Raw genomic sequence first — 13,051 nt, forward strand, 5'->3', positions numbered from 1 at the left:
GTTGCGCGAGTCCACGAAGGGCTCCACCCATGAAGGGTCCACGAAGAAGCAACCACCCATAAAGGGTCCACGAAGAAGCAACCTTGTCTATCCCACCATGGCCATCGCCCACGAAGGACTTGCCTCACTAGCGGTAGATCTTCACGAAGTAGGCGATCTCCTTGCCCTTACAAACTCCTTGGTTCAACTCCACAATCTTGTCGGAGGCTCCCAAGTGACACCTAGCCAATCTAGGAGACACCACTCTCCAAGAAGTAACAAATGGTGTGTAGGTAATGAACTCCTTGCTCTTGTGCTTCAAATGATAGTCTCCCCAACACTCAACTCTCTCTCATAGGATTTGGATTTGGTGGAAAGAAGATTTGAGTGGAAAGCAACTTGGGAAGGCTAGAGATCAAGATTCATATGGTAGGAATGGAATGTATTGGTATCAACACATGAGTAGGTGGTTCTCTCTCAGAACATATGAGTTGGAATGATGTATGTGTTCTGATGGCTCTCTCACTGAATGAGAAAGAGGTGGAGGGGTATATATAGCCTCCACCCAAAATCCAACCGTTACACGGTTTTCCAATCTCGGTGGGACCGAATCAATAAACTCGGTCGGACCGAAAATGTAAACCTAGTGACCGTTAGGAATTTCGGTGGGACTGGCATGCAACTCAGTAGGACCGATTCGGTTAGGGTTTGGGCATAACGTAATCTCGGTGAGACCGATCACACAAACTCGGTGAGACCGAGTTTGGTAATTAGCTAACCAGAGAGTTGGTCAGGCAAACTCGGTGGGACCGATTTGCTCTTTCGGTGGGACCGAGTGGAACTCGGTGAGACCGAAAAGTTACAAAGGGGAAACACTGAGTTTACATTGCAATCTCGGTGGGACCGATTGCATATCTCGGTGGGACTGAGAATATTACAATAGGTAACAGAGAGTTTGCAATCCCATCTCGGTGAGACCGAGATCCTTATCGGTAGAACCAAATTGCTAGGGTTTGGTAGTGGCTAATGACAAGTGAAACTCGGTGGCGCCGGATAGGAAGAATCGGTAGGACCGAGTTTGGCTTAGGGTTTAGGTCAAATGTGGATATGGGAAAGTAGTTGAGGATTTTGGAGCATATCATCAAGCACATGAAGCAAGAGGCTCATTAAGCAACACCTCATCCCTCCTTGATAGTATTGGCTTTTCCTATGGACTCAATGTGATCTTGGATCACTAAAATATAAAATGAAGAGTCTTGAGCTTTTGAGCTTGAGCCAATCCATTGTCCTTAGCATTTTGAGGGTTCCACTTTCACATCCATGCCATGCCACTGCATTGTTGAACTTATCTGAAACATGCTAGATAGAAGTGTTAGTCCAACAAGAGATATGTTGTCATCAATTATCAAAACCACCTAGGGAGCACTTGTGCTTTCAATCTCCCCCTTTTTGGTAATTGATGGCAACATACATCAAAGCTTTAGATAAAGATATACAGAACAGCAAGTAAAGCTTTGGAAGAACATGTAGCAAGCATAGGCTCCCCCTACATGTATGCACTCATGTAAATATGAAATATAGAGGCATGTGAGAGCATAATCATGACAGAGTAGGCAATGTGTTACATGTATCTTGGCCATATGCATCAGAGCAAAAGATTATTAAGAGAAATACCTTCATGCTCATGAGTCCTTCTTGCAAACAGTATGTACATAAGCAAGAACTCCTCATACTCATGATTTTGATGCATATACTTACCTTGTGGTCTCGAGTTGGCTTAGGATGGAATGAACCTGCAAACAAGGTTAGATAACACAGGTACGTCCACTAGCCAGAGCAAACAAAAGAAACCACAAAAATGCCCAGACTGGGATGACATGTAGAGAGTGATAACATTGGATTCAACATGTCCCCAAGAATAAAGATATGCAATGAATTTGGCTGATTTCTTTTCCCTTAGGTGTCTTGCTCCCCCTGAATGGGATATTGGGAGAAGATAGGAAACAGAAAATCAGAGCTGAATAGAACTTAATTCAAATGAGTTCATATGAACATGTCTTTCCCCGAAAAAGACCTGTGGCATCTCTCCTCTTGAACATCAATCATCTGGGATCCTTGAGTATTTTTCTCTCCCTGGAGATCTCTCTCTCCCCCTTAACAACATCTGGGATCCTTGAGACTTTCTCTCCCCCTTAATACTTTTTCTCTCTTGGTGTGATCTCTCTTTCCTACAAGCTTTGATGTGATCTCTCTCTCCCCCTTTGACATCAATTTCCAAGAAGGTTTTTCCTGGAATATGTCGAATGGGTTTGGTCCTTGAGATTCAGCACAAAGCAGAGGATAAAATTGTGATGCTTGTGGAGGACAAGATTCATTGAGTGGAGCTGGATCATAAGAAATGTAGAACAAGTGGCAAACTGTTTTTCTGATTGCAAAGTCGGTGGCACCGAGTGGCACATTTCGGTGGTACCGAAAAGATTCAGTTGGACCGAAATTTGCAAGTCGGTGAAACCGAGTTTACACAGAGAAAAACACTTGTCACCTCAGCTCACTAGTCAAGTAAGATCTCACAAAGATTTGCAAGAAATTTGATGCAGAAATATGCAGAACAAAACAAACAGGAAAAAGTGAAAGTTTCTAGATGAAGTTTTTTTTGTTTGAGAGAGAAGGAAACAAATATGCAAGGAGCAAATGCAATTACTCAGAAAAGGACACAAGAGAACTTCATCTAGAATTGGGCGGTGACAGTCACCTATGTTAGAGTATATTGACTTAGGAGTCAAGTGAGGACACTTGATCATAGGTCATACTCATCGTTTAAGCTCAAAATGGGGTTACCATTTTTCGTTTAAGCATCTTGATGTATTCAAATCTTGTTGAGTTGCTTTGACTCATGTCTTGGAGTAAAGATTCTCTAAGATGGAATGACATACCTTGGGTGGTGATGTGGTTCTTGCTCATGTAGTTGAACTTGTGTGGGTGCTCAGGGTTGATGTAGTTCATCAAGAGTTGGGAGCACCACTTGGAGTTTGAGTTCATCTACCTACATGGGTTATTTCTTGCAAGGAAGAGCACCTGTGTATCCAAAGATGACAATCATGAAGCTTAACATAGAATTTGTCAAAGGATATGTTTGAATGGTTTTGTGCTTCCTTGTCTTCAACCACTATTGTGTAGAGTCTTGGTGATGTAGAGATTGCTCAAGATATGACTGAGTCGCAAACTCATGGAATTAGATTCAACCAAGCACCTACATGGGTTAGACAACATGCAAGGTGCAAATATATCCAAGACATAAGATAGTTATCATAAGAGATATATCATGGATTAGTCATAAGCTCATGTCTTGCATGTATCCAATGGAGTTTTCTACTCCAAGTTCGAGGCATCAATGATGTTCAATTCTCCTCTCAACCTGCAAAACACTTTCTCATTAAGCAGTTTAGTGAATATATCTGCTAATTGCTTATCGGTGCGAACTTGCTTAAGATTGATGTCACCCTTAGCAACATGATCTCGAATGAAATGATGACGAACTTCAATATGCTTAGTTCGAGAATGTTGTACAGGATTATGACCAATTTTGATAGCACTTTCATTGTCACAAAGCAGTGGAACATGTTTCACATAAATCCCATAATCTTTAAGAGTTTGGGTCATCCAAAGTAATTGAGCACAACATGAACCAGCGGCAATGTATTCCGCTTCGGCGGTGGATAAGGATACCGAGTTTTGTTTCTTGGAAGACCAAGACACAAGAGATCTACCAAGAAATTGACAAGTACCCGAAGTGGACTTTCTATCAACCTTGTCTCCGGCATAATCTGAGTCGGAATAGCCAACAAGATCAAAAGAAGATCTCTTAGGATACCAAATGCCAAAATTTGGTGTATGGATTAAATATCTCACTATCCTTTTCACAGCCTTAAGATGACAATCTTTAGGAGCAGCTTGATATCGAGCACACATGCACACACTTAGCATAATATCGGGACGTGAAGCACATAGGTATAACAATGAACCAATCATAGAGCGATAAACCTTTTGATCAACAGGTTCACCATCTTTGGTCAAATCATTATGTCCACTAGTGGGCATGGGTGTAGACATACCTTTGCATTCTTGCATATTAAACTTCTTGAATAAGTCCTTGGTGTACTTTGTTTGAGAGACAAATGTGCCTTCTTTAGTTTGCTTGATTTGCAACCCGAGAAAGAATTTGAGTTCACTCATCATAGACATCTCAAACTTCTCTGACATTAGCTTTCCAAACTTTTCACTAAAGAGAGGGTTAGTTGAACCAAATATGATGTCATCAACATAAATTTGGCATACAAATAGTTCTCCATTAACCATTTTAGTAAAAAGAGTAGAATCAATTTTACCAATTTCAAAACCACTTGTAGTAAGGAACTTGGTCAAGCATTTATACCATGCTCTAGGAGCTTGTTTAAGACCATAAAGAGCTTTGTGAAGTTTGTAAACATGATTTGGTTTCTTAGGATTGACAAAGCCGGGAGGTTGTTTGACATAAACTTCCTCCTCTATTTCTCCATTTAGAAAAGCACTTTTAATGTCCATTTGTTACAAGGTGATATTATGGTGATTAGCATAGGCAAGTAAGATGCGAATGGACTCAAGTCTAGCAACGGGAGCATATGTCTCACCATAGTCCATACCTTCGACTTGTGTGTATCCTTGGGCGACGAGACGTGCTTTGTTGCGGACCACTTGTCCATCTTCATCTTGCTTGTTGCGAAACACCCATTTGGTACCAATGATATTGTGGTTGTTGTCGGGCTTCTCAACCAATGTCCAAACTTGGTTTCTCTCAAAGTTATGTAGCTCTTCATGCATAGCGTTTATCCAATCCGGATCTTCCAATGCTTCTTCAACCTTCATTGGTTCAATGCTAGAGATGAACGAATAGTTTTCACAAAAGTTAGCTAAACGAGTTTTTGAGCGAGTGATTCTCCTGGTTTGTATATCATTGAGGATTTGCTCGACGGGATGATCTTTGGCAATTCTTGCTCAAACTCGTGAGAGCTTTTGCTTGGGTCTTTGTTGAGCATCTTCTTCATCTTGTTCTTCTTCTTGGCCTTCTTCATTGTTGACGTCGTCGTTCTCTTGTCGTGGTGGAGAAGGAGGTTGTTGATGTTCATCTTGATGTACTTCCTCGTTTTCTTCATCTTGGTGTGGCCCACTTGTGGATGCTTCTGTGTCGATTCTTGGTTCACCTTGTCGTGAAGTAGAAGCTTCCACTTGGACGGATGAAGTACTCTCCTTCACCTCCGTTGGACGAATTTTGCCAATGGACAAATCTTGAATTGCTTTTGAAGGGTCTTTGTCTCCTACATCAATTGGCAATTGCTCTACTTGCGAGCCATTAGATTCATCAAACTTCACATCTACCGTCTCTTCAACCTTTCGGGTGAAATTGTTGTAGACACGGTAAGTGTGAGAGTTTGAGCCATAACCAAGTAGAAAACCTTCATGAGATTTAGGAGCAAACTTTGAACGACGATGCTTATCAAGAATGTAGCACTTTGAGCCAAATACTCGAAAGTATCCAACTTGAGGCTTGTTACCGGTGAGGAGCTCGTATGCCGTCTTGCCGAGTAGCTTGTGAAGATATAAGCGATTTGTTGCGTGACAAGCTATCTCAACCGCTTCTGCCCAAAAGTGCTTTGGCGTCTTGTATTCATCAAGCATTGTTCTTGCCATTTTGATGAGCGTCCGGTTCTTTCTCTCAACAACTCCATTTTGTTGAGGTGTGTATGTAGCCGAGAACTCGTGTGAAATCCCTTCTTCGTCAAGAAAGGTGTCCACATTTGCGTTCTTGAACTTCGTTCCGTTGTCACTCCGAACCTTCTTGATCTTCACATCAAACTGATTTTGGGCTTTCCTAGCGAAGTTTCTGAAGATCTTCTGGACCTGCGATTTGTCATTAAGAAAGAACACCCACGTAAATCTTGAAAAATCATCAACTATAACTAGACCAAAAGAATTTCCACCGAGACTCTTGTAGGAATTGGGACCAAAAAGATCCATGTGAAGCAGCTCGAGTGGCCTCCTTGTGGTCATGATGTTCTTCACGGGATGTCTTCCTCCAACCTGTTTACCTGCTTGACAAGCACTGCAAAGTCTATCCTTATCGAATATGACATCGTTAACTCCAAGGATATGATTTCCTTTAATAAGCTTGTCAAGGTTTCTCATGCCAACGTGACCTAGTCGTCTATGCCACAACCAGCCTTTTGAGGATTTAGCAACAAAGCAAGTTTTAGGTTGTGCCTTTTTAGTGAAATCGACAATGTAAAGATCACCTCTACGCATACCCGTAAAGACCATTTTATGATTGTCTCGATGAAATACTTGGCAATCTACCTCAGTAAATAGGACGTTCAAACCGAAATCAGCAAGTCTAGATACTGAAAGCAAGTTATATCCAAGAGATTCAACGAGCATGACATTTTGAATGGAACTATCATGTGAGATGGCCACCTTACCAAGGCCAACCACTTTACCCTTTGAATTATCACCAAAGGTGACATATTTTCGAGGGCCGTTGTTTTCAGCAAGCTCACGAAACATCTCTTCATCTCCGGTCATATGATCAGTGCATCCACTATCAAGAACCCATTCCTTTCCTCCTGATTCATATCCCCGAAGATTTGCCATAAGACCAAAATGTCTCATTGCATTATGAAGATCGGAGTCACTATCATCATCATCATCATCATATTCATGTTCATCATGATCTTGTGACTCATCATTTCCTAGAGAGGGTAATTCATTAGATAGATGATCAAAATGGTTACTTTTATGAATTCTCATAGCTTTGAATATGATATCATTAATGATTCCAACATCTCCTTTAGCATGCTTAAGATTGGCAAGTTCAAGAAGACATTTACCAAAACTAGGATCACTAGAGTTCATCTTACTCAAGGCAATGGATTTATGGAGAATTTCATCCAAAGTTTTCAAGGAATGATTGGGAAATTGTTCCTCAAGAAATTTCCATATAGTATAGGCACAATCTTGAGTAGGCAAACAAGCAATCAGATTTTTGGGCAATCCTCTAATGATGAGCTCAATAGTTCTAAGATTGTGAATCATGTCAATATCTTCATCTAGGGTAGGATGCAAGGGATCAATATGAGGTGCACAAGGGATAGCAATATACTTGTTCAAATGATATTGATTGAAGATTACAAGCATCTCATTTTTCCACTCATGAAAGTACTTTCCATCATGAATAGGCACTCTATGTCTAAGACTCCCTAGAGTAGACACATCCATCTTCCTCCAATGGTGATTAAACCAAGGCAATGGAGACCAAAGCTCCGATACCACTTGTAGGATCTAGAAGTAGATGTGTCTAGAGGGGGGTGATTAGACACTTTGTGCTAAAGTTGCAATTTTTAAGCTTTTTCGGTTTAAGTGGAGTTTAGGCACAAATTCAACACACACAATAAATGTCAAGCAAGCATGCAAAGAGTATATGAGCAACGGAATGTAAAGCATGCAACTTGCAAGAATGTAAAGGGAAGGGTTTGGAGATTTCAAACGCAATTGGAGACACAGATGTTTTTCCCGTGGTTCGGATAGGTGGTGCTATCCTACATCCACGTTGATGGAGACTTCAACCCACGAAGGGTAACGGTTGCGCGAGTCCACACAGGGCTCCACCCAAGGGCAACGGTTGCGCGAGTCCACGAAGGGCTCCACCCACGAAGGGTCCACGAAGAAGCAACCACCCACAAAGGGTCCACGAAGAAGCAACCTTGTCTATCCCACCATGGCCATCGCCCACGAAGGACTTGCCTCACTAGCGGTAGATCTTCACGAAGTAGGCGATCTCCTTGCCCTTACAAACTCCTTGGTTCAACTCCACAATCTTGTCGGAGGCTCCCAAGTGACACCTAGCCAATCTAGGAGACACCACTCTCCAAGAAGTAACAAATGGTGTGTAGGTAATGAACTCCTTGCTCTTGTGCTTCAAATGATAGTCTCCCCAACACTCAACTCTCTCTCATAGGATTTGGATTTGGTGGAAAGAAGATTTGAGTGGAAAGCAACTTGGGAAGGCTAGAGATCAAGATTCATATGGTAGGAATGGAATGTCTTGGTATCAACACATGAGTAGGTGGTTCTCTCTCAGAACATATGAGTTGGAATGATGTATGTGTTCTGATGGCTCTCTCACTGAATGAGAAAGAGGTGGAGGGGTATATATAGCCTCCACCCAAAATCCAACCGTTACACGGTTTTCCAATCTCGGTGGGACCGAATCAATAAACTCGGTCGGACCGAAAATGTAAACCTAGTGACCGTTAGGAATTTCGGTGGGACTGGCATGCAACTCGGTAGGACCGATTCGGTTAGGGTTTGGGCCTAACGTAATCTTGGTCAGACCGATCACACAAACTCGGTGAGACCGAGTTTGGTAATTAGCTAACCAGAGAGTTGGTCAGGCAAACTCGGTGGGACCGATTTGCTCTTTCGGTGGGACCGAGTGGAACTCGGGGAGACCGAAAAGTTACAAAGGGGAAACACTGAGTTTACATTGCAATCTCGGTGGGACTGATTGCATATCTCGGTGGGACTGAGAATATTACAATAGGTAACAGAGAGTTTGCAATCCCATCTCGGTGAGACCGAGATCCTTATCGGTAGAACCGAATTGCTAGGGTTTGGTAGTGGCTAATGACAAGTGAAACTCGGTGGCGCCGGATAGGAAGAATCGGTAGGACCGAGTTTGGCTTAGGGTTTAGGTCAAATGTGGATATGGGAAAGTAGTTGAGGATTTTGGAGCATATCATCAAGCACATGAAGCAAGAGGCTCATTAAGCAACACCTCATCCCTCCTTGATAGTATTGGCTTTTCCTATGGACTCAATGTGATCTTGGATCACTAAAATATAAAATGAAGAGTCTTGAGCTTTTGAGCTTGAGCCAATCCATTGTCCTTAGCATTTTGAGGGTTCCACTTTCACATCCATGCCATGCCACTCCATTGTTGAACTTATCTGAAACATGCTAGATAGAAGTGTTAGTCCAACAAGAGATATGTTGTCATCAATTATCAAAACCACCTAGGGAGCACTTGTGCTTTCATGAGACAAAGCCGAGCATAAATGTTTTGAATAATAATTTCTTTTGAGAGATCATGATTGGGGCATGAATATAACATTGACTTAAGCCTCCCCCAAGCTTGAGCGATGCTTTCACCTTTGCGAGGCCAATATATATATATATATATAATTGTGATCACGATGAACAAGATGCATAGGATAAAACTTCTGATGAAATTCCAATTTCAATCGATTGTAGTTCCATGATCCCATATCATCACATAGCGTAAACCATGTCAATGCCTCTCCCTTCAAAGATAAAGGGAATACTTTCTTCTTCATAACATCCTCGTGCATACCTGCAAGCTTAAATAATCCACAAACTTCATCCACATAGATTAGGTAGAAATCGGGATGTAATGTTCCATCACCTATGAAAGGATTAGCTAGCAGTTTCTCTATCATACCCGAAGGAATTTCAAAGTAAACATTTTCAGTAGGTTCAGTAGGTTGAGGAGCAACTCTTTGCTCTATTGGTCGGGGTCAAGATACCCCGAACAAGCCCCTCAAAGGATTATGTTCCATAGTAACAAGTGACAGTAAATTTCAGCACACTATATAAATTTTTCCTTACCAAATTCCACGTACCAAAGGCGCTTCACTCCCCGGCAACGGCACTAGAAAAGAGTCTTGATGACTCACAAGTGTAGGGGATCTATTGCAGCCTTTTCGATAAGTAAGAGTGTCGAATCCAACAAGGAGCAGAAGGAAATGATAAGCGGTTTTCAGCAAGGTATTCTCTGGAAGCACTGGAATTATCAGTAACAGATAGTTTTGTGATAAGGTAATTTGTAATGGGTAACAAGTAATAAAAGTAAATGAGGTGCAGCAAGATGGCCCAATCCTTTTTGTAGCGAAGGAAAAGCCTGGACAAACTCTTATGTAAAGGAAAGCGCTCCCGAGGACACATGGGAATTATCGTCAAGATAGTTTTCATCACGTTCATATGATTCACGTTCGATACTTTGATAATTTGATATGTGGGTGGACTGGTTGAAAGCGCAATCATGCCCTTACATCATGTATTGATGTTGATGACAATATACACGTAGGGGACTAACAATGGTTGTCAAGTAAGTTTCAGGCATTAGTCCCCGGTTCATCGAAGTGTGTGGATCAAGATCATACAAAGTGATTTTACTCAAGGATGAAGCATAAAAATTGATTTCATATTTGTTTTCTTGAGTATAGGATCTCGCACTATTAAGAGGGGATCGATAGGGTTAGTTAAAGGCTTGCTCTTGTCACGAACCTCCTTACCATATATGCACATGATAAAACCTTCTGGTTTCTGCCTCTTGGCTGCCGGATGTCCGGGCTCCAAGCCGGATGTCCGGGCTTCAAGCTGGATGTCCGGGCCTCAAGCCGGATGTCCTGGCCTCACGCCAGATATCCAGCCTACCTGCCGGATATCCGGGCCATGCCATCCGAGAGGACTTTTGTGCTGTGTTGCATGATGGATGTCCGGGTTATATCCCAGATGTCCGGGCCTTCCTGATTCGCCGGATGTCCAGGCCCCATCCCGGATGTCCGGCCCCTACTACCCGCGTACTGCTGAGTTTCTGTAACCTTCTAGTGATCGCGCCGGATGTCCGGCCATCTGCCGGATATCCGGGCTCTCCTGATATGCCGGATGTCCGGGCTTGGCCCCCGGATGTCCGGCCCCTCTGTTTTCTGTTCTATTCTGTTTTTGTCTCTCGTGCATTGCTAGGCCAGATGTCCGGCCCCTTACCCAGAGGTCCAGCCAGCTCATTCACTTACACTACAACGTCCATATTTGTGGTCGCACTATATATAGCTCCTCCCCCCACGGGATAAGGTTGATCATTCACTTTGAGCTTGCCAAGAACACTTTTCACTCTCTCTCTCTCTCAATCCTCTACACCAAATCCTAGATCCCCAAGTGATTTGGGAACATTTGATAGAAGTTCTCCAATCAAGTGATAGATCCACTCCTTCCCCTTCTTTGCACCAAAGGAATTCATGATTTGAGAAAGTCTTGAGATTTTCCCCATCGTTCTTGTTACTCTTGGAGGTTGGAGACTCCTAGGCGGTAGGAGTCCTTCGGAGAGGAATCGACCCTAGTGATTACCCCTAGAAAAGTTTGTGTGGGTTTGGAGACCACCCCAAGGTCTACCACTAGTGGTTTACAAATGCCTCCGTGGTGTTGTCTCAAAGGGAGAATAGGGTGAGCCTTCGTGGCGTTGGTGTGCCTCCGTGGTAACATCCACCTCTCTAACGTGACGTAGCTTCCCTCCAAGGAAGTGAACATCGGCATACATCCTCGTCTCCCGAAGTTGCGGTTATTCCTAACCCTAACTCTCTACTTGTGGTTACTTGTCTCTTAGCACTTACTTGTATCATATTGTGCTTGCTTACTTACATACTTGTGTTACTTGTTTATCCTGCTTAGCTCTTTGTACTACACTTGCAATTGTTAGGCTCATCTCCATATTCCGCATTATTGCCTAAAATTGCTAAGTAATAATTAAAATTTGTAATTGTACCTATTCACCCCCCTCTAGGTCCATCTCGATCCTTTCAATTGGTATCAGAGCCTCGTTCTCTATTCTTGTGGCTTAACAGCCCTAGAGCGAGATGAACCCCGATGGGACTCCCCTTGTTACAGATCCGAAGGATAAAGGTGAGGCTTATTCAGAAGTCAAGTCCTTTACTTCTGAGGATCTGGAACGGGCCCTTGCTAAGCAAAAATAGGAGCATGATGCTTCTCTTGAGGCCTTGGTCTAATTGAGACTAGCCACGTTGTCCACGGTGCTTACACCACTTTCTGGTGGTGCGGCTTCGAGGCCAACTGTGCCTACTCCGTCACTTGGTCAACAACCTCCTAACAATGATCACTCTAGTGTTCCTTGGCTTTATGCAAGACCCCAAGTTGAGAAACCAAAATATAACCCTCAAGGGAAACCTCCTTTACTTGATGCCACTTTCGATTTTGCCTTGTGGAGAGTTGCTATGCAGGATCATCTTCGATATGGAAACGATGAGATGCTGGAGATCTTGGAGTATGGTTACCATGTGGTTGATCCAAAGAATCCTACACCAAGAGAAATTTATGAAAAAAGAATATCAATGACACTGCAACCATGTGTATCAGGAGAGGTATGGTTGAAAAGCAAAGGAGACCTTTCATACACATCACAAGTACAAAGGAACTATGGGAAATTATTATAAAATCCAAGACCGGTACCTCCACCCTCTGGATTGCTCAATATGAAATTGCCAAGGGGCAATTGCAAAACTTTTGTATGGAGAAAGGTGAAACTCCCAATCAACTCCTTGAGCGTATCATGCCTCCCACTACTGACATTGAGTCGTGTGAGTGTGACAAGATACAAGATGGATTCAACATGACTAAGCGATTTCTTGTGGACAAGTTGCTTCATGCTCTTGCCCCATATCACCACCAAATGGTGTGGGACATAAGACAACACCATGCCTTCAAGGAAATGACTACAGATGACATCATATCCACCTTCCAACTATTTGAAGAGTCAAAGGTAAATTCCACAAAACATCTTGCCGTGCATGGTACTCTAACATCAAAGATCTATCTTGCATTGAAGGCCAAGCATGTATGTGAAGATGAGCAAAGTGAAGAAGAAGAAGAAGAAGAAGATGATGATGATGATGAATATGGTGATGAGGTTGAATCCGATGAGGGCCCTTCATATGAAGACATGGCTCTCTTTGTCGAGAAGTTTAGCGCGGGAAAATTCAAGGGAAGATTTCAAAAGAAGAAAGTAAGAAAATGCTACAACTGTGAAGAAACCAACCACTTCTCCAACGAGTTCACTTATGAGAAGAGGGAGGATAAACCAAGGTTTCCCAAGACCTTTCCCAAGAACAAGTTGCCAAATCCTTTGAACTCCAAGCTCAAGAAGAGAGATGGGAAAGCAATGGTTGCTCAAGAA

The sequence above is a fragment of the Triticum urartu genome, chromosome 2A, assembly GCF_056163025.1.
Source record: "Triticum urartu cultivar PI428250 chromosome 2A, HENAU_Tu73, whole genome shotgun sequence".
NCBI lineage: Eukaryota > Viridiplantae > Streptophyta > Magnoliopsida > Poales > Poaceae > Triticum > Triticum urartu.